We start from the raw sequence: 21115 nt of genomic DNA, 5'->3' as shown, positions 1-21115 counted from the left end.
TGGTATTAGGGAGCTCGACTGCCGCTTTTAAGCCTCTTAAATTTATGTTTTTTCTGCACGAGATTCTGTAGATGAAGATTTCAAGCACTAGAACTCGTCTTCATTGAGGATTTAACACTTCTGCGAAACCTCAGGCCTAGAAAGAAAACACTCGGATGTTAAAACATCAAGTTTGATTATTGTTCCTGCAGTAAATATGAGCTGGAATAATGATAGTCATAAATATCCTCCAGGCCTGTAATCACTCAGTTCTTGTAAGATGTAAGACAAGAAAAAGTTACGATCAACATTTGGTCTGTAAGGTTTGTGAATCTGCTATTCGTCCGTGTCTCGTTTGTTGTTTGCTTTAAAGCCTAATAACCGTATGAACTGTAAAAAAAGGAAATGTTGAGAAAATGTAAAAATTCAACACAACTATCAGATTTTTTTTAATTTATTAATTTTTTGTCTTAAAAAGAAGTCGTTTTTAAGTCGTTTTAAAGTGCATTTCTAATTTTATTAAGTTTAGCTTTATATATAAAAAAATTCATAATTTTTTTCTAAACTATTAATACTGTCTTACTAGTTTTTTTTATTATTATTATTTTTGTATGTAGATTCAAGCCGTGTAATTTTAGTGTAATTAAGTACAGATTTTATTAATATTTGTTATGAGTGTAATTATTTGCATTTTCTGTTTCAGTGATTTATTTTTATACAACTTTTCTATAACTATAATTTATATAACTAATATATAACATTTTAATGTAGTTAAACATTAACAGATTTTTTTTAAATCTTGTTTTAATGTTTATTTTATTTCAAAAGCTTTTTTTATGATTTCAGTTTTAGTGAACTTTAATAACCCCGGTTTCAAATAATCCACATTTTAATAGTATTTGCGACCCAAAAGGCCCATAAACTAGAAAATATGTAGTTGCTTTTTGTAATGCATGCTCACAATGAAAATGAGTGTGAATGAAAATGTATACTGTACCTTGAATGCATTTTTAAAATGCGTAAATGATCAAAAATACAGTAAAAATTTTTACAATATTATTAACATTTAAAATCACTGTTTCTATGTGAATAAATTATAATATGTAATTTTTTTCAGTGATCGAAGCTGGATTTTCAGCATCATTACTCTTCAGTGTCACATGATCCTTTCGAGGTTTTTCTGTTGCACAAATGTTTTAAGGGCAATGCATGTAATTATAAAACACATAACTTATAAATGCACCGTGAGCGCTTTGGATAAAAGATTCATGCGATGCATAATTGCAAATGTTAAAGACGGCGCAACCACAGCAAGCTTTTCTTTTCAGGAATTGCATGAACTGCTCTCCATCGCTTTGGGAATATTTAGGTCTTAAAGCAGCGCTGGAATTTTTCAAGTACAAGTCTCCCATGTATAATAAAACTGCAGTGCATTACAGGACATCATTGGCTGACTTTGTTATCAACACCATCAAGTGGATGTAATTAGGGTTGTAAAAGCCTCCGGGTTTCAGGCAGAAGTATGAGATCTGGAAATACAGGTTTTTATGATGTGGTGCTGTTTGAGGACATCTGGAACCCATCCAGCACGCTGTATTAAGGTTTGCACTGCTGTATATATAGATATCAGCTTACATAAGTTGTGTAAATAGGGCTGTGTGACCTCTAGAAGATCTAATAAATCAAAAGGATTGATCGTGAATTTAGCTGTAACATACAAGCAGGGACGAAACCTCATGCGGTGTGAACTTTGCCCACAGAGCGTATTACTTCCACATGTGCGGGGAAATTATTTGTTAAAGGACAGGATTGTTTAACGTGACAAATAGTTCACGCGGCGCTTGACGTCTGTAGCTCTCGAACGCGTCTGGAGTGCATTGTGTTCGTGTGGGATTTTATATCTTCGCCTCGTCGTGCTTGTTTTTGCTTCGTTTCAGTTACTAAACAGGATCCGGTTTCAGGTTTTCTGAGAGCTTCCACGTGCATAAATATTCATTAATAAATAAGCAATAAATTCTCATGCCGTTCTTCGTTTAAAACCGGGTATAGGAAGCATTGAGCTGCTTAAACTTGACATCGACTTCTTTTGTAATGCACCAGTCTTTTGGGATTTTCCCAGGTTTTTTGAATAGCGGTTTGTGTTTTATGAGTAAAAGAAAGTCCGTGGTCAACATTACTGGAAGACACTTTCATGTCTGCTGTATAAATTACATGCAGTCAGACCTCAAATGTGTTTTAGGACGTTAGTTGCTGCATGTAGAAAGTTGTCAAGCTCATTACAACTAAAAAACAACAATGTAGAGCTGTGATGCTAATCTCAAACTTTACATATCGAAAAAGTACCATTATGGAAAACCCATGGGAATTTTTGGAGGAAACTAGAAAGCGAATGACTCATGTCTGATAGTGTGATGAAATCTGTTCAGCTGTGTATTAAAGTTTAGCTTTCAGATGCATTAAATAAAACTAAAATTGCAATACGGCGTGTGGTTATCAAATCAGAAAGTTTGTTTGAGTAACTTCAACGTCCCAAAGATGTTTATAAAAGAAGCATAAAGAAGTTATGGGTCGAAATGAAACGTTTTAAAATATGAAATTACGAAGATCTAATATTAAGAAGAAATTGAATAACAAATATATATAAATTTAAACCTACAGTAAAATTTGCATTGATATATATTATTTTCCTACAGTAAAATTTATACCTATTTTTTTATATTTGCTATTTTTTTTCGTTTCATAGTAGAAGTAATAATGATGATAATGATGAAGATTATTATTAATAATAATAATTTATATTATTATTATTATTATTATTAGTGGTAGTAATAATACAAAAGTTATATTTTTATTTGTTTTTATTTAGTCATTTTTAGATTTATAAGTAGTAATTATAGCAATAATGAATAATAAAGTAATTATTTTTAAATAATTATTTTTATTATTTATATTAACTAATATATAATTTTATTACTGTTATATAAATATTAGTGCATCAAGTGCTCTATTATTAGTAATAAAATAGTAATATTTCTTTTTTTATTTATAAATGTTTACATTTTATGAAGAATAAGAATAGTAATAAATATTAGTAGTAGTAGTAATAACATTATTTATTATTATTATTATTGCTAACAACATCTTGACTCGCTCTAAGTACTTTTGCAGTAATTTCTTCCATGCGGCCCAATTTTTACTGCGGTCGTATAAAACACCAGGGAGGCATTCGAGGAACTGAAAACCGTGCATTATTCTGTTGCATTTCTTCAATAATGAGCTTAAATACTTGCTCTTTCATTGAAAACGCTTGCATTTAATTCCTGTCGAAACGGTCTGTTGACAAAACAAAGGGAAGCGGGTGGAAAGAGGGGTGGAGACGGGGTCTGTTCAGGTCAGGCTCGCTCGTCCATCGGCCCTGAAAACTGTACAGAGCAAACATGTGGTCAGTCGATGCTGACGCAAACCTGGTCCTAATGCAGCGTTTGATCACGTCTACTGCTTTCTGAATGAAGAATCTAAGCATTTAAAGCACTGGAAATGTACAAACTGGAGCAAAGCAAGCATCGTTTTTTAAACCGGCCAAAGAGAGAACATTCCAGGAGGTCAATGAAACAAAAAGCACACAGCATTGCTTTGTGTTTACCCCTCTTGACCTGGATTTTGCTCGGAGCTCACATGCTTTTCATCATGCAGAAATGCACTTGGGCTGTTTTCATGCGTCCCATTGGTTTCGCTCATTTTTTGCATTGCATTGTTCATCCTGAAAGCATGTTTGCATCATCGGTGACATCGTTGGAGAAAAGATGCCAGTTTTACAGTGTGATTGAAGTTTGAAGCGCTGAAACACTGCATGCACAGAATGCGATAATGCATATAAGTGTGACTGAAAGCATGCAAATATGTAAACGTTATGCCAACGGTCACAGTTCACTTCCACCGGTGTGCTGTGCCAGAAATGAACATTTGCTGAACATGTGCTCACCCTCAGGCTATCTGAGATGTAGATGAGTTTGTTTCCTCATCAGGTTTGGGGAAAAGTAGCATTGCATCTCTGGGTGCCGTCAGAACGAGAGTCTGATAAAAACATCACAATAATCCACAGTCCATCAGTGAACATCTGGAGAAGACAAAACCTGAAACACATCCAGCATTAAGATGATTTTAACTCGAAGACATAGAGTCTGTAATCCATAATAACACAACTGACCAACGCAGAAGAGTCTTATAAACTCATGTTTGTTTTTACATGATGGGTGAATCTGAAATGATGCACTCCCTGGGTTTTTCCACCAAGCTTGATGGTTTTATGTTTGAAAATGAAGAAATTAAGACAGCCATAAATAATAATATTTAATCTTATATAAGTCTACAAAATATTTTTTTTGGAAGCAAATAATATGTAAAAAATTTTGTATTATATTATATAGGCCGTTGCAATATCAGGGATATTTTCGTGATATATTTTCGTGATAATTATTAGAGAATGTTGTGTAAATTGGCAATAATGTAAAAAAGTTACTTGGACTAATGTCTCACGGCTGATGACTATTTAGTTTTATTGTAGTTTTATTATCTATTGTTTTTTTCTTATTTAAAGAACTTGCATTATTGTTGTTGCAACAACCAAATGTAGGAAGATTGGGTTTTTAAGATCATATATATATATATATACACACACACACACACACTTTTAAGTAGTTATATTTTTTAAATAAAAAAATAAACAAATATTCAAAGTTAAAAAAACTACGTTTTTTTTTTTTTAGGATAAATAATTAATTAATTTGAAAAAAAATGTAAGGTGATTTTCTACTGTGCAAAATATTATAATATTAACTAATTTTATTTGCTTTATTGTCATCCATTTGGGTCACCATATTTAACCTCCAAAACTTCAAAGTTGTCCTCGTTTAGCCCCTCAGACGCCAGTCTGTCATATTTATGCTTAACCGAATAAAAATGGGGTTTGGAATTATTAGATAGACATCAGATGGGGCTTTATTTATTTATGCGGGAAGCGCAGAACATCTGAGCGGCCTCGATTTTCGTCACTTGTACAGAAATGTTTTAAAGTAGTTTATGCTTGAGCTTGCGCAACAACTTCACCTAATGGTGCTTTGAGTAATATCTGATGGCCATGAAATACAGATTATATCAGCGTCCCCGAAGGGATTTGTGTGTTCAGACGATGTGCATCTGTGAACGCTTGTCTTTGCTTACGCTAACAAACTGAATGAATGTGTGAGAGGAGCGCGTTCATCTTTTCCTGATAACGAGGATATATCTTTGTGTCGCCAGGAATCGTTTCTGTGTTGCAGCATTGCATTGAGCCATGTAATATGATTGAATATATTAGACAAAATATTAACCGTGGACAGCCTGACAAATCAAAAAACTGTAAAGTGACTGAGAGCTGAAGAAATGAAGGCTCCTCAGAAAATGTGAGATGTTCTGGAGGCTTGAGAAGATCATTCCTCCGCTGAGGAACAGTGAAAGTAAAGCTCCTCTAAAGATCCTGAGGATCAGATTTGAGACTCTAAAACATGATTGATGGAGAATCAAGTAAAGCTGAGCTGCTTCAGTCCAGGAAGAGTTCATCTGGAGATATTACTGACCTCATTCTGACCTTTACTTGATCACAACCAGGAGAGATCTGCGCTGGACGCTTGTACAGTTACACTAGGAGAGCTTCGAGTTGATCAGAGACAGAAGCTAAAGAGTTGAAGCATATTATTTTGTTAAATAAAGTTTGAGCGGATGATATTTTTTGTCAAGTGCTTCTAAAAAAAATAAATAATAAAATAAAACCTCAAAATTCATAAATATTTCTTTAAACCATGTGTGTGATTTGAGAAGCGAGTGAATCAATGTAACAGGTGAGAACACGAAAACCCCCCAAAAATATCTTCTGCTCATAAAGGCTGCATTTGTTTGATCAAAAATACAGTAAAAATTGCGAAATAGTTTTGTAATCTAAAACATCTGTTTTCTGTGTGAATCTGTGTTAAAGTGTAATTTATTTCTGTGATGCTCCGCTGTATTTTCAGCATCATTCCTCCAGTCTTCAGTGTCACATGAATGTAAATGCGAGTCCTCTGTTAACTTTGAAGAGCGGTGCTATTATTAGCCCGCGAAGGCACACCAGGAGAGTTTTTCCTCAGACTGATGATTTGTGTGTTTGGAAGGAGCTCAGGATCTCTGATGTTCATTTATTACTCCACATTACTTCGCTACAACGGCATAAACATAAAATATCTCAAGAACTATTTTTGAAGGGACACGAATAATCCAGCAAAAATTGTACTTGTAAGGATATGTATACACAGATGAAAGCTGTACTACTATTAGTATAACATATAGTATAACATAATAGTTCAGATAGCAATTATATCCATTGTGGATTTTATAGGAAAAGTACATTGCTATGGGAAAAAAAGAACAATATCTCAAATATGTTATTTATTTTCCTCCAAACATCCAAAATATAATCCAATCATCTCTGTTCATTTTATTTTTCGTTGTTGTTTGTTTATGTCATTTTTATTAGTTTTTTAGTTTTAACATGTCTGTATAGTTTTATGTATTTCTACTTTATTGGTTTTAAATGCAAGTCTTTCGCAACTAGCTGAAAATTAATTAATTCACATATTTATTTATTAAAATTTTACTAGTTAACATTTACTAACATAACATTTACATTTTACTGTTTAATGACATTTTGTATAAAATAAGAGTTCAGATAAAAATTACATTAATTATTGATTTCAGAGGGAAAATACAACATAAAACACAATCTAAAAAAAGGTTATTAATTTTCCAGTAAAAATACAAAACAAAATCAAACAATAATTTAAAATGCTGTTGTTTGTTTTTGTTTTTTTAATTAGTTTTTTTTTTTATTATTATTTTAACATGTCGATATAGTTTTTATTAATTTCTACTTTATTATTATTAATACATAAAATGCTAGTAAATAAAAACGAGATTAAAAGTATTCGCAACTAGCTGAAAATTAATTAATTAATGTATTTATTAACATAATGTAACTTTTTCTGTTGAATGTCATTTTCTATAAAATAATAGTTCAGATAGCAATTCAATAAATCATAGATTTTAGAGGAAAAAAATGCATTGCTATAATAAACACAATCTCAAATAGTTTATTAATTTTCCTCCAAAAATGCAAAACATAATAAAATTTATGTATTTCCAGCTTAATATCTGTCTGAATGAAAAGAATGAAAATGAAAAAAAGAACTTTATTGTTTTAAAACAAAGTATCAGTAATAAACACCAAAATAACAAAGTTAAAATAAATAAAAAATGAAAAATCATCAAATGTTAAGCAAAATCAGTTTTACATGTTAAGCAGCTCAATAAACTAATTTAGTTCATTTTTATACAGAATAAAAATAAAACTTTCTGTTTTTGTCATTTTCATTCGGTTTGTTTATGTATTTAGTATAAATATCATGTGTATATGTAATTTTATTCTATATAGTCTATATAGTTTTATTAATTTTTATTTTTTTGGTTTTTAGTTATTTTAGTACTCAAAATGCAACTAAACAAAAATTATAAATGAGGCCTTGGCAACTAGCTGAAAATTAATTAATTAATTAATGCATTTATTTATTTATTTTAATCTATCTATCTAATCAAGTATTTTATTTCAAGTAACAGAAATGTTTTCTTTTTAAATGATTTTATTTTAGTTTACAATAATAACCCTGATTTCATGATGTATATTTACATAGCATCAATAATATACTATTGTAGTTTTTATTCATATTTTGAATTAAATTGTAATTTTGATATTTTCTGGTTTTAGTTTAATTTCAGTTAAAGTTTTAATAATTTTGTTGTGTGCTTTGGTTATTTTTTCTTTTTTTACGTCTATATATATATATATATATATATATATATAAAAGTAAAAATGACAAAAGCACACAATTTATATATATTATTTGTTTGAGTTATTTTAGTGCTGAAAATTAAAGGTCATCAAACTCATGTGAAATTCAAATTTTAAAAATAAATTAAAAATATTTAATATTTATTATTCAGTAGACATTTAGTTTATTTCAAGTAACAGTGTTATTGTTCATGAAATAATATATGAAACATGTATTTAAAATATTACAGTATACATAAATTATTCTTTTTTTATTATTTTAATTCCACATTTTGTTTTTTTTTTCATTCTAATTTTAGTTTTTAGTTCCCTATCTGTCGGTCACTACGAGTTATGTCGACCGACAAATGGGGTCTCACTTGGGAGGCCAATCATCTCTGATTTTAAGAGAAAACGCCAATGAAATTGGCAAGTGGATTAACACACCTGAGCCACTCCCCGTGCCAGCGGGTATAAATAGGGCGACAGGTGCATCCACTCATTAGATTTTTGCTTCGGAGCCGAGTGGTTGTATGAAAGCCGTTATACTCCACAAAGCCATTCATCTGCTGTGTCGGGAAGCTGTTCTGGTTGGCGGTACGGCGCAAACAGCGGTGTCCCTTTCAGCGATTCCCCTGGGCGCTTCAACTAAGAGAGCAGATTTCCTAAAAGAGCAAATCGCGGACGATTCGCGTCTTTTTCAAGACGCCGTTTCGTCCGCGTCCTTCTGGATACGGTCGTTTCCTGTTCTCTGACAACGGCCACGTTCGCTCTCTTCCGTGTCTGGGCATTCAGCACGCTGAAGGCGCGTTCGTGGATGGTTCATGCACGCACTGCGTGTGTGACCATGGCAACGCTGTGATCGCGTCTCCCCTTTCTTAAAGGGAAGGGAGCAGACCCCTCTGTCACTACCCGTTCTGGTTTCTCTGTCTCGAGCAGAGGACCGCCGGCTAGTGCTCTGGGAGATTTGAAGGTGACCGTGAGAGCTTCTCCGCCGGGCCACGCCCCACGGACCTCTTACCCCTTCCGCAGTGTTTGTCCTGTGCAGCTGCTGGGTGATTCCGCTGGGCTGTCTTATGGCAGTCCCAGCGGGTCATTCAGTTTGCCGCCGGAGATCAGATGTCGATTGCAGCATCGGGGGATGGGTTATCGACCTCTGTGGATGAAGATTCGGCGGGGCTGCCCCCCTCGGGTGTTGTCGCCACTGCCGAATTGGACCCAGAGTCGACAGCCGTGCTTGCCCGGGCAGCTGTGAGCATCAGGATGGAGGTGAATGCACCGCCAGCCCTGAGTGCTCATGGCTGTTTGATTGGTTCTCGGTGTGGAGCGCGACTCACAACCGCGTTTTACTCTGGTTCCTTTCTTCCCGGATGTGCATGGGGAAGTGATGTAGTCGTGGATGGCCCCTTTTACGGCCGGAAGCAGCTCATTTCGTTCCTCCGTCCTCACTACCCTCGATGGCGAGGCAGCTAGGGGTGTGTTGACATTCCCCAGCAGGAGAGTGCGATTGCGGTGCACTTGTGTCCGCAAAACGCCGCCACTGGGAGGGATAGTCCGCGCCCCTCACCCAAGGCCTGTAAGCTGTCGGCCGCGCTCGCTACCAAGGCTTACAGTGCTGCGGGCCAAGCTGTCTCTGCTTTGCATGCCATGGCTATCCTGCAAACCCAACAAGCCAAGGCTTTAACAAATGCACGAGGGTAGGACCAACCCGAGGTTGATGCAGGAGCTGCGCATGGCGACTGACCTCCCCCTTCTGGGTGACGGAAGTCACAACGCAGTCCCTCGGGTAAGCGATGTCCACTCTGGTGGTCCAGTAGTGCCGTTTCAGGTTCAGCCTGGTCTGTATGAGAGACATTGACAAAGTGCATTTTCTCGATGCTCCCATGTCCCAGGCTGTCCTGTGTGGCGACGCTGTCAGGGGCTGTGCCCAGTAGTTCCTGACAGAACAACAGCAGACTGAGGCCATACAGCACATCTTGCCACGACGTGATCCTCTGGTTGCCACCATTCCGTCGCAGGCAGTGCCTCAGCCTGCTCGTCGCCGAGGGCGCCCCCCTGCGTCCTCCACACCAGCTCCGCCCCGTGCTGAGAGTTCTTCGAGGCCGGCGCGTCGAGCCCCGCGCAGGAGAGCGGCGCCCCCCGTGTCACTCCCGGCTGCGAAGTCCTCGAGGAAGTCGACTAAGCGGCCCTGACACGGGCAACTCGGAGATGCGGAGAACTGCTCTTCAGGAGATGGCGGAGAGAGCGCCACTCCCTCCCCCGGAGGAGGGCCGGGTGGAGAATCTTCTGGTTCTGTTCCGCCGCTGGTCGAACGGCCAGTGGCACCCACATTTTCATTGGAAGAGCAATTTCTCCTTCCTCTGAGTTGCAAGGCTTGTGGGCTGACAATGAGCGACGCACAGCTTCCTCATTCTCACCCACGACGCCCCCTTTCGCCAGCGGCCAAGAGGTCGCGGTTCGGAGACGCAACGCCTCTCCACGCGTCTCTGGCCAGTTCCTCCGGGAACACGGGGAGTGTGGTTGCGATGACCCAGGACGCAGTGCCTTCTGGGCCTTCCGGCACGACTCCCCATCGCTGCACCACTGCGGGTATGTCGACTGTCCCTTTGGTGCCACTTGTACGGTATCTGGGAGCGTGGCTTGCGCTGCCCAACCCGTCACGCTGGCTCATCCGGACGGTTCGACTCGGCTATGCGATTCAGTTCGCCCGGCGACCCCCCAAGTTCAATGGCATGCTCGAGACTTCGGTGGCAGTCCAGGACGCCCCTGTCTTGCGCGAGGAGATTGCTGTCCTCCTGGCGAAGGATGCAATCGAGCCGGTCCCTCCAGCCGAGATGAGGACGGGGCTTTACTGCCCTTACTTCATCGTGCCCAAGAAAAGCGGTGGCCTTCGACCTATCCTGGTTCTGCGAGTCTTGAATCGGGCCCTACACAAGCTCCCGTTCAGGATGTTGACGCAGAAACGCGTTATCAAATGCGTCCAGCCCCAGGATTGGTTTGCAGCGATCGACCTGAAAGACGCGTACTTTCATGTCTCTATCCTCCCTCGTCACAGACCGTTCCTGCGCTTTGCTTCCGAGGGTCAGGCATGGCAGTACAAGGTCCTCCCCTTCGGGCTCTCCCTGTCCCCCCGTGTCTTCATGAAGGTCGCGGAGGGCGCCCTTGCCCCACTTTGGGAAGTGGGCATCAGGATCCTCAACTATCTCGACGACTGGCTCATTATGGCCCGGTCCCGAGAAGAGTTGTGCGATCACAGGGACTTCGTGCTTCGGCACCTCAGTCAGTTGGGGCTTCAGGTCAACCGGGAGAAGAGCAAGCTCTCCCCTGTGCAGAGAATCTCTTATCTCGGTATGGAGTTAGACTCGGTGAGTATGATGGCACGTCTCACCAGCGAGCGTGCCCACTCAGTGCTGAACTGCCTGAGTTCCTTCAGAGGCAGGACAGTGGTACCGCTGAAACACTTTCAGAGGCTCCTGGGGCATATGGCATCCGCAGCCGCAGTCACGCCGCTCGGGTTGCTTCATATGAGACCACTTCAGCACTAGTTACACTCCCGAGTCCCGAGATGGGCATGGCGCCGCGGTACACATCGTGTCACCATCACACTGATGTGTCGCCGCCTATTCAGTCCTTGGTCGGACCTTGCTTTTCTACGGGCCGGCGTGCCCTTAGAACAAGTGTCCCGGCACGTTGTTGTCACAACAGATGCCTCCAACTCGGGCTGGGGCGCGACATGCAACGGGCAGGCAGCTTCAGGGTCCTGGACAGGACCTCGACTGCTGTGGCACATCAACTGCCTGGAGTTGCTGGCAGTGCATCTAGCTTTGCGACGGTTTCGTCCGCTAGTGCTGGACAAGCACGTGTTGGTCCGCACGGACAACACTGCGGCTGTTTCGTACATCAACCGACAGTGCGGTTTACGATCACGTCGCATGTCTCAACTCGCCCGTCATCTCCTCCTCTGGAGTCAGACGTGGCTCAAGTCGCTGCGTGCTGTCCACATCCCGGGGGAGCTCAATCGTGCAGCCAGCGTGCTCTCACGACAGCTCACTTTCCCCGGGGAATGGCGACTCCATCCCCAGACGGTCCAGCTGATCTGGAGTCGATTCGGGGAATCCCAGGTAGACCTGTTTGCTTCCCACGAGTCCTCCCACTGCCAGCTGTACTATTCCCTGTCCCAGGCCCCCTGGGCACAGATGCACTGGCACACAGCTGGCCTCTGGCTTTACGCAAGTATGCGTTCCCCCAGTGAGCCTGCTCGCACAGACACTGTGCAAGGTCAGGGAGGACGAGGAACAGGTCCTGTTGGTTGCGCCTTACTGGCCCACCCGGACCTGGTTTTCGGAACTCATGCTCCTCGTGACAGCCCCTCCCTGGCGCATCCCCCTGAGGAGAGACCTTCTCTCTCAGGGGCCTGGCACCATTTGGCACCCGCGCCCAGATCTCTGGAACCTCCATGTGTGGCTTCTAGACGGGACGCGGCAGACCTAAGTGATCTGCCCCCAGCGGTGGTAGACACTATCACTCAGGCTAGAGCCCCTTCTACGAGGCAGGCCTATGCTCTGAAGTGGAGTCTGTTCACGAATTGGTGTTCTTCTCACCGGGAAGACCCCCGGAGATGCCCGGTCAGAGTCGTGCTTTCTTTCCTGCAAGGTAGGCTGGAGCGTGGGCTGTCACCCTCCACCCTGAAGGTGTATGTGGCTGCCATTGCAGCACATCACGATGCAGTGGACGGCCGGTCCCTGAGGAGGCATGACCTGATCGTTAGGTTCCTGAGGGGTGCCAGAAGGTTACATCCTCCTAGGACACCCCTGATTCCCTCCTGGGACCTCTCTATTGCCCTGGCGGGACTTCAGAGGGGTCCCTTTGAGCCGCTGGATTCGGTTGAGCTGAAGTTCCTGTCTCTCAAGACAGCGCTCCTGATCGCGCTCACTTCCATCAAGAGGGTCGGGGACCTCCAAGCATTTTCGGTAAGTGAAGAGTGCCTTGTGTTCGGGCCGGCCTACTCTCACGTTGTCCTGAGACCCCGGCCTGGATACGTGCCCAAGGTTCCCACCACTCCCTTCCGAGACCAGGTGGTGAACCTGCAAGCGCTGCCCCTGGAGGAGGCAGATCCAGCCTTGTCGTTGCTGTGTCCCGTAAGAGCGCTTCGCATATACGTGGACCACACCCAGAGCTTCAGAAGCTCTGAGCAGCTCCTGGTCTGCTATGGAGGTCAGCAGAAGGGGAAGGCTGTCTCTAAGCAGAGGTTGGCCCACTGGATAGTGGACGCCATCGCCTTGGCTTACCATTCCCAAGGCGAGCCGTGCCCCCTGGGGGTGAGGGCCCACTCCACACGGAGTGTGGCCTCCTCCTATGCGTTGGCGCACGGCGCCTCTCTGGCAGACATTTGTCGAGCTGCGGGCTGGGCGACACCTAACACCTTTGCGAGGTTTTACAACCTCCGTGTAGAGCCAGTTTCCTCCCGTGTGTTGGGTAACAGGTAATTGGCGGGAAGGGCTGGCTGGGTGTCTCGCTTGCTGCGCCATTCCCCCTAACACGGGGATGTGAGCGCCTTCTTCTCCCAGTAGAGTTCCCCGGTTGGCGTACCCTGGTCGAGCATCCTCCAGCACCCTCGGCGTCAGACTTGGCGGAGCAGTCTGTCGCCAGGCCCAGTACTGGCGTTAGCATGCCCGGAGCCGGTCAGCCCCTGTACTGGGCTAGGTGTCCATATGGCTGGGTTCCCTACGGGTAATCCCATATGTGTATTCTTCCACGGTAAGGTTTCCCTCTTGGCAAACCCGTGTCTTCCCTTGACAGATCGCTCTGTCAGTCTCTTCTGGCAGCTGTTCCATCCCTACTCCAAGGTAGGACCTGCCTCAGAGACCCTTTCCATATGTAGTACTGCCCCCTGGGTCAGTCCATATCGGTATATCCACATGTCACCTCCCTACGGGTAGGATGTGGTCTCCGTAGCGACCTTTCCTAAAGGCTCGCTTCCCCATTGTCTTGCCAGCTGAAAGAACAAATAGGGAAGATTTGAAGCAATCTTTCACTGAAGGTTGAAATCCCTTCCATTTACTTTATGTGGGCGGAACAGCAGCATGGCCTTCTCCAGCAGCGATGTACTCACCCTTTGGCCCCTTCGGTACCAAGGTCAGTGAATTTGCGCTGGGGCTTTGGGAAGGTTACGACCTTAAGCGTAGCTTTTGTGGCACGCCAAGGCTTGTCAACAATTGCAGCGCCTCAGGGTTGTGACGAGGTTCAGGTTATGGCGTTTTCCATAGGACCCCATTTGTCGGTCGACATAACTCGTAGTGACCGACAGATAGGGAACGTCTCGGTTACGTACGTAACCCTCGTTCCCTGATGGAGGGAACGGAGACGTTATGTCCCCATGCCACAACCTTGAACCATTCGCTGTTGCCGGGACACGTTCTCGGCTCCTCAGCGTAAAACCTAATGAGTGGATGCACCTGTCGCCCTATTTATACCCGCTGGCACGGGGAGTGGCTCAGGTGTGTTAATCCACTTGCCAATTTCATTGGCGTTTTCTCTTAAAATCAGAGATGATTGGCCTCCCAAGTGAGACCCCATTTGTCGGTCGACATAACGTCTCCGTTCCCTCCATCAGGGAACGAGGGTTACGTACGTAACCGAGACGTTATTTTAGATTTAAAGTGATACTAAACAAAAATAAGAAATGTTGTCTTGTGTGGCTGCATAACATTTTTTTTATTTTATTATAATTCATTTTAAAACAGTTTTTTTATTATTATTTTAGTTATATGTATATGTAAAATATTATAGCATACAATTTTTTTTTTTCAGCTTGCAATCGTGAATATCATGAAAAAACTGCTCCAATGCAAAAACGTAATTTTCTTTCTTAAAAATATTAATTTGTTATCTTGAAATGAAATTCAAAACAAATATAATAAAGATTTACCCTTAGATAATTTTTGCTTTTAATATCTTTTCGTCTGAATGCGATTTATCATGTAATAATTCCTGATTTGTGTGTATATATATGTTCTAAAGCCAGAGAACTGTCTGTTCTTGTGCACAGATCAAAGGCTAACGTCAAATCCATAAACCACTCGATGTCACGAACACACAGCGGTTAACCTTTACCTGTTTGAAGATGCTTCCTTGTGCTGATGGGACACTTTTCCCCCAATCTGACCTCGCCTCGGGTCACAGCGGGTCACAAACCAAACCCAGCAGATCTGCTGTCGGTGCACTTTACAGCTTCATGGGTTAAAGCACACGAACGGTTAAATTGATCCGTTTCTGTTCTGGGCATTTGTGCAAGAGTTAATGGAAACACTCGTTTTGTTTGTTTGAGAATAACATGGAAATATAATTCCATTACATTATATCTTTATATATTGTAGTATACATACATTTTTTTTCCACATTACAGTACACTGTAGTTTTTATTAACGTTTTAATTTGTTATAAAGGTTTATTAATTTCGTTGTTTGTTTTTGTAATTTTTATTATTATTTTTAAAATGTCCAATTAGGTTTGCATTGATTTTTAAATGACTTGTTTTAGTTATTTTAGTACTTAAAATTAAACTAAACAAACTATATGTAAAAAAAAAAAGAATTATATATATATATATAAAATTATTATTATTATAATTATTATTTTGTATTATTATTCACTTCTGGTGTGAACAGGCTTTAATATCGGCCAAAAACAGAACTTTTTTATTTTAAAAACAAGCAAGCCCTGTCCATATAAAAAAAAAAAAAAAAAAAAAAAAAAAAAACATCAAAAAGACAAAAGTAACAAGACACATAATTAGTTACATTTTTATGGAGTAACGCAACATTGTAATGCATTACTTTAAAAAGTAACATTCCCCAAACTCTGTCTGTTACTTAAGCATACATGTTTCACATATAGAAGTCCACAAGTATAATATAATAAACATCTAATGTACTGTTAGTGATATGTGATGATACGCTCGTCCTCGTCCTTGTAGGAGTCTAGGAGCCTGAAAGCGTCCGAGCTGAGCTAAACCCATGTTTTCTGGGTGAATGACCCGTGTTATTGACTCCAGCACCAAAGCTACACTTATTTATGATTTCATGTTAAAGATTCACGTTGTGCTGTATGCATCAGTTAATATTAAACATCATCTTTTCTGTGCACTATGTTTGAAACGAGTAATATTCGATTGTTTTGTGAAAACATTATAATATCAGTCGTTATATCAGCTATGGGTGTGATGTGTAAGTAAATAAATCAATATTTCTGTATTACTGCATATAATGTACTAACACAGGGTTATTATACTTTACTAAATCTAAAAGCATAAACTTTTTGTTATTTTAAATAAACTTTCATTTAAACTATATAAATAATTTTAAAAAATCCTAAACTTAATATAATTTTTTTTTAGTTTATATTTATTTCCAATTAGTAATTTTAGTAAACATATTTAATTTCTATTTTTCGTTTAAAGTTTTTCATCTAATATTTTATTTGTATTATATATATATATATAAATATATATATATATATATATATATATATATATATATATAGATATTAAAATTTTTAGTAATTATATTAATAGCTTTTATATTAATATTTTCAGCTTTATTTTACTTTTTACGTTTAATTTATTCCTGGTTAGTAATTTTACTGCTTGAGATTAAATTTATTTTATTTAGGCAATATTTCAATATTACATATTTTAGTTTAGCTTCAGTTTTTCATTTATATATTTTTTGACTAACATTTATATTATTTCATTTTTATTTCATTTGTAATTTTCATTTAGTTTAACCTGATGTACTAAAATAACTAAAACTGAAATAAATATATACACATATATATAAATATAATTAATTAATAATAATAATAATAATAACACTAATTAGATTACTAACACTTAAAGTTAAAGTGATGGTAAGATGATAACATTTTTATTAAAATATAAAAATAAAAAACAATACTAATATTAATATTAATAAAAACTATAATAATATCTAATTTATACTAAAATAATAAAATGAAATAAATATTGATATGAAGCCCAAACATTGTCATGGATTCTAATATTAATGTCTTATTAGTTTTATTTTTTATTACTATTATTAAATATATTAGCATTTAAATATTATTAAATTAAATTATCAAATTAAATATTACTATTTAGGTTACATTTATTTATTTCCAGGTACTTAAACTTATTTAATTTATTACAATGCAACAATTCTGATATTCTCGTAGTTTCAGATTTTCAGCCAATATTTTTACATTAATATTTCTGTGTATGTATGAGTATAGTTTATTTGGTATTTTGGTATTCTTTATATTCTATTATAGTTTTTATTACAGCTTTTATCGCTATATTTTTATTTTTCATTAATTTATTTGTTTATTGTTTGTATTTTTTATTTTAAATATTATTATTACTGTTTGATTTATTTTATTTCATTTAATTTATATTTGCTTCTAGTTAGTATTTTTTTATTTAATTTAATATATATATATATATATATATATATATATATATATATATATATATATATATATATATATATATATATATATATATACATATACATTTGTTAATAAAAAAAAAGAAAAACAAAATTAAATAAACTTAAAATTTAAACTAAAAAATACATGATAAAAGCTATTTCAAAACAAATTATAAAACCTATAAAAAATATATATATATTTTTTTGGAATAAAATAAAATAAAATATACAAATTACATGAAATAACTAAGTTAAAATACTAAAATGATAATGAAATAAAAAAACTAAAACTGAATAAAAGATACATTTAAATAGTTAATAATAATAAACTTTTTTAAACTGACCCTAAACATGTAAAACACTTTTTTAAATTAATAAATAAATAAAATGAATAGTGAAAACTTAAACTTTCAAATTCAAATGAAAACAAAATATTAAAATTCTAAATAGAACACCAATAAAACATAAACCAGCACTGATTGTGTTTCAGCAAAAAGTGAAGAAAGTCTCTGCATTTAAATGATCAAAAATACAGTAAAATTAGTGCAATATTATTGTTATTTAAATCATCTGTTTTCTGTGTGAATCTGTGTTAAAGTGTAATGTATTTCTGTGATGCTCCGCTGTATTTTCAGCATCATTCCTCCAGTCTTCAGGGTCACATGATCTATTTTTTAATCAGTGCTATTAAAGCTATTATTAGTCTTAATGCAAGACTGCAGAACAATGCCTTCGACTGACCAGCGCTTCACCGGCCGTGAAGTCACTGCATTGCATTAGAATAGATTCAGACTTGAGTAAAGAGTCATCTTTGTTTCTGTAGGTTCTGTAGATGTTTGCAGGATCGCCCGGTGTCTCGTTGCATAAGGAGACGTTAATCATGAGAAGAAAAAGAGCAAAGGAAACATTGAGGAGTTACTGTTGTGACGAGTTCTTGATTCCTGAACTGATCGTTCCTTCACTTCTGCATCTAATGTTTCACGTCTGTGATGATGCAGCGCTTCTGAATGTGTGATATGCACAGCTTCAGTTAAACAGACTGAACTCAAACTGATTTATTTAGCTTCGTATCACGTCTGTTTGACACATTCTTTACTGGAAGCACTTCTTCATTCTTGCAATGACTCTTCTTGATGAACTGCATGTGTTAAAAACATTTAAAAGCACTTGACAGAGTTTTATTATTTGAAGGTTATATTACTTTGTGCACTTCTGGAAAGATATTAACTGCCTGAAAAGTTGAATCCAATCTAATTATAGAGCAAAATTGTAAATGAAACATGGAATTGTAAAATAAATTCAAATAAAAAAATAAAAAATAATAATTTAAAATGACAACCAAAAAATTAAATGTAAAACAATTTAATAAAAAACAAATATATGTATTAGAAATTTATAAGAATATATATATATATATATTAGAGCTGATAATTAATTGTGTGTGTGTGTGGGTGTGGGTGTGTGTACTAAAAATGATAAAAATAAAATTATATATATTCTCATTGAATAAAAATACAATATAAAATAAATGAAAATATTAATAATAACTAAATTAATTCTAATATATTGTTTTTAGAAAATGTAAAATTGATGTAAAAATATAATTACAAATTATTCTAAATGTAAATTATTTCATAATATAATATGACATAAAAAAACTACATAGACAAATATATAAAAAGCTAATTAAAACACACGCAAATTAAAACACACACACACACACAAACCACAAAAACTAGTCCTAAAAAAAAAAAAAGTTAAATGAAACCGGATATATATAAAAATAAAAAATGCTTTATGATGCACACTGATGAGCACAAATGTGTTATGTATAATAATATTGAATGTGTAAAAGCTCTAATTGGATTCTTTTCGTGTTTGGGATTTATTGGGTTAGAGTTTGATATGTTTAACTCTGGAGATTAAGATTTAATGTCTGATTCCTGCCCTCAGCTCAACAAAAGCCACTTTCATAAGCAGTTATTAGTGTTTAATAAATCCAGTGATAAAGTAGGTCAATTTCACACAAACGCCGCTGAAGTGCGTCAATCCTTCCCTGAGAGATCTGAACAGTTCAAGACTGCTGCCACTAGATGGCGCTGTTCACCAGCAGATTAATACTGTATACTGATAATCAATGCTGTTCTTCATTACTATAGTGTGATAAACCAATATTTTACACATTTCCATGAGGTTTAAAGATTTGATTAATTTCTATTAAATATTTCTTAATCAGTGGAAGCCTAATAGAAATTTTTTTTATTAGAATTTTATAAAAGTCATTTAAATTAATGCACTAATTGCATTAACGTGATTAAATATTACTGATTGAATTATTTGCAATTATTAAAACATTTGTAATCATTAAAGTAGACCTGTGTAACAGTGTTTATTATTTTGTATGAAACATTATTTGTAAGTAAACAAGCATTATTTCAGTATCATTGAGATACTTAGTTTAAATTTTAATTAAAGTTTTTTCTTTTATTATTATTATAATTTTTTAAGTGTAACTTTTACCATTTTGGTTCAGTGTGGTTGTCTTAATATACCTCTTTACCTCTTTATTGTAATAAAAAATGAAGGAATTAGAAATTAGATTTAATTTACAGGAAATTAATATTATTTTTTGGATTTATTTTATTTATTTATTTTTATTCAATTTAATTGATTTTTTTTTTTTTTTTTTTTTTTTTTTTTTTTGCATTTTTGGATTATTTCATGACATATTATAATTTTCTTTAGGTGAAATATATTTATATATATTCCCATTCTAATATTATCTCTACAGCCACTGGAAAAAAACAATGGTAAGGAACAGTGACTCTGAATTAAAGCAGAAAGAATAAAAAAGTATTTTAAACCAAGAAACACTTATGATTATTAATAAATAATGTGACTAAAGCTGAATTTGCCCAAAGAAGACCTACAATTTTGCTGTTTTTATAATTAAATAAAAAATTTGATAACATTTAGATTTTTATATATAAACATACTACTGATATGCACTAATTTGCTTTTATGCAAAAAAAAAAAAAAAAAAGAGCATACAGTATAGCTTAGGTCTTCTCTCAAATCTCTCTACAAAAATAAATAAATAAATAAACAAACAACACGCTTTGAACTGTACTGTAAGTTAGTCTGCGAAATGCATCGTCTATTCATTCTAAACGCCCATGACATTATTATACAGTATTTAATAAATAATTACACAATGCAACACTGTGGTGCTCCAGTGTTTCTGATCTAGTTCCTCATCCTCACGTGGTTCTTGTGCATCTGCAGCTCGATAATGCATGCTCTTATTAAAAAGCTACTTTATTTTCATTGCCACCAGTGCGTGCATATCACGAGGTGTGCATTTGATCGTCTCTGTGTGACGTTATAACTCGTCGTTTTTGATGAAGAAAGCTTTATTTCATTAGCTCGGATTGATGAGTGAGTTTAACAGCACGCGCATTGCAGCATTCGCGTTTGGACCATCAGCACAAACAGGATGATGCAACGCGGAAGAGAAATTACGAGTGCAATGAATCTTTTTCGACCCGATTCCTTTTGAAAGATTCTATTGAGTCGATTCGCGAGTCACTGACGGTTAATCTTGAAAATACAGCGGCGACCACAGTACTGTGCCAAATAATTATTTAGTCTATCTAAAATAAAAATAAAAGGAGTAATTTTGTTTTATGTTACTAATGTCATTTACAAGTTTAGATGGATATGATTCACACATAATAATGGAACATGAAGCCAAATC

The sequence above is a fragment of the Carassius gibelio genome, chromosome A20, assembly GCF_023724105.1.
Source record: "Carassius gibelio isolate Cgi1373 ecotype wild population from Czech Republic chromosome A20, carGib1.2-hapl.c, whole genome shotgun sequence".
Lineage (NCBI taxonomy): Eukaryota > Metazoa > Chordata > Actinopteri > Cypriniformes > Cyprinidae > Carassius > Carassius gibelio.
The sequence above is the reverse complement of the archived record's forward strand: the minus strand, read 5'-3'. Positions refer to the sequence as shown.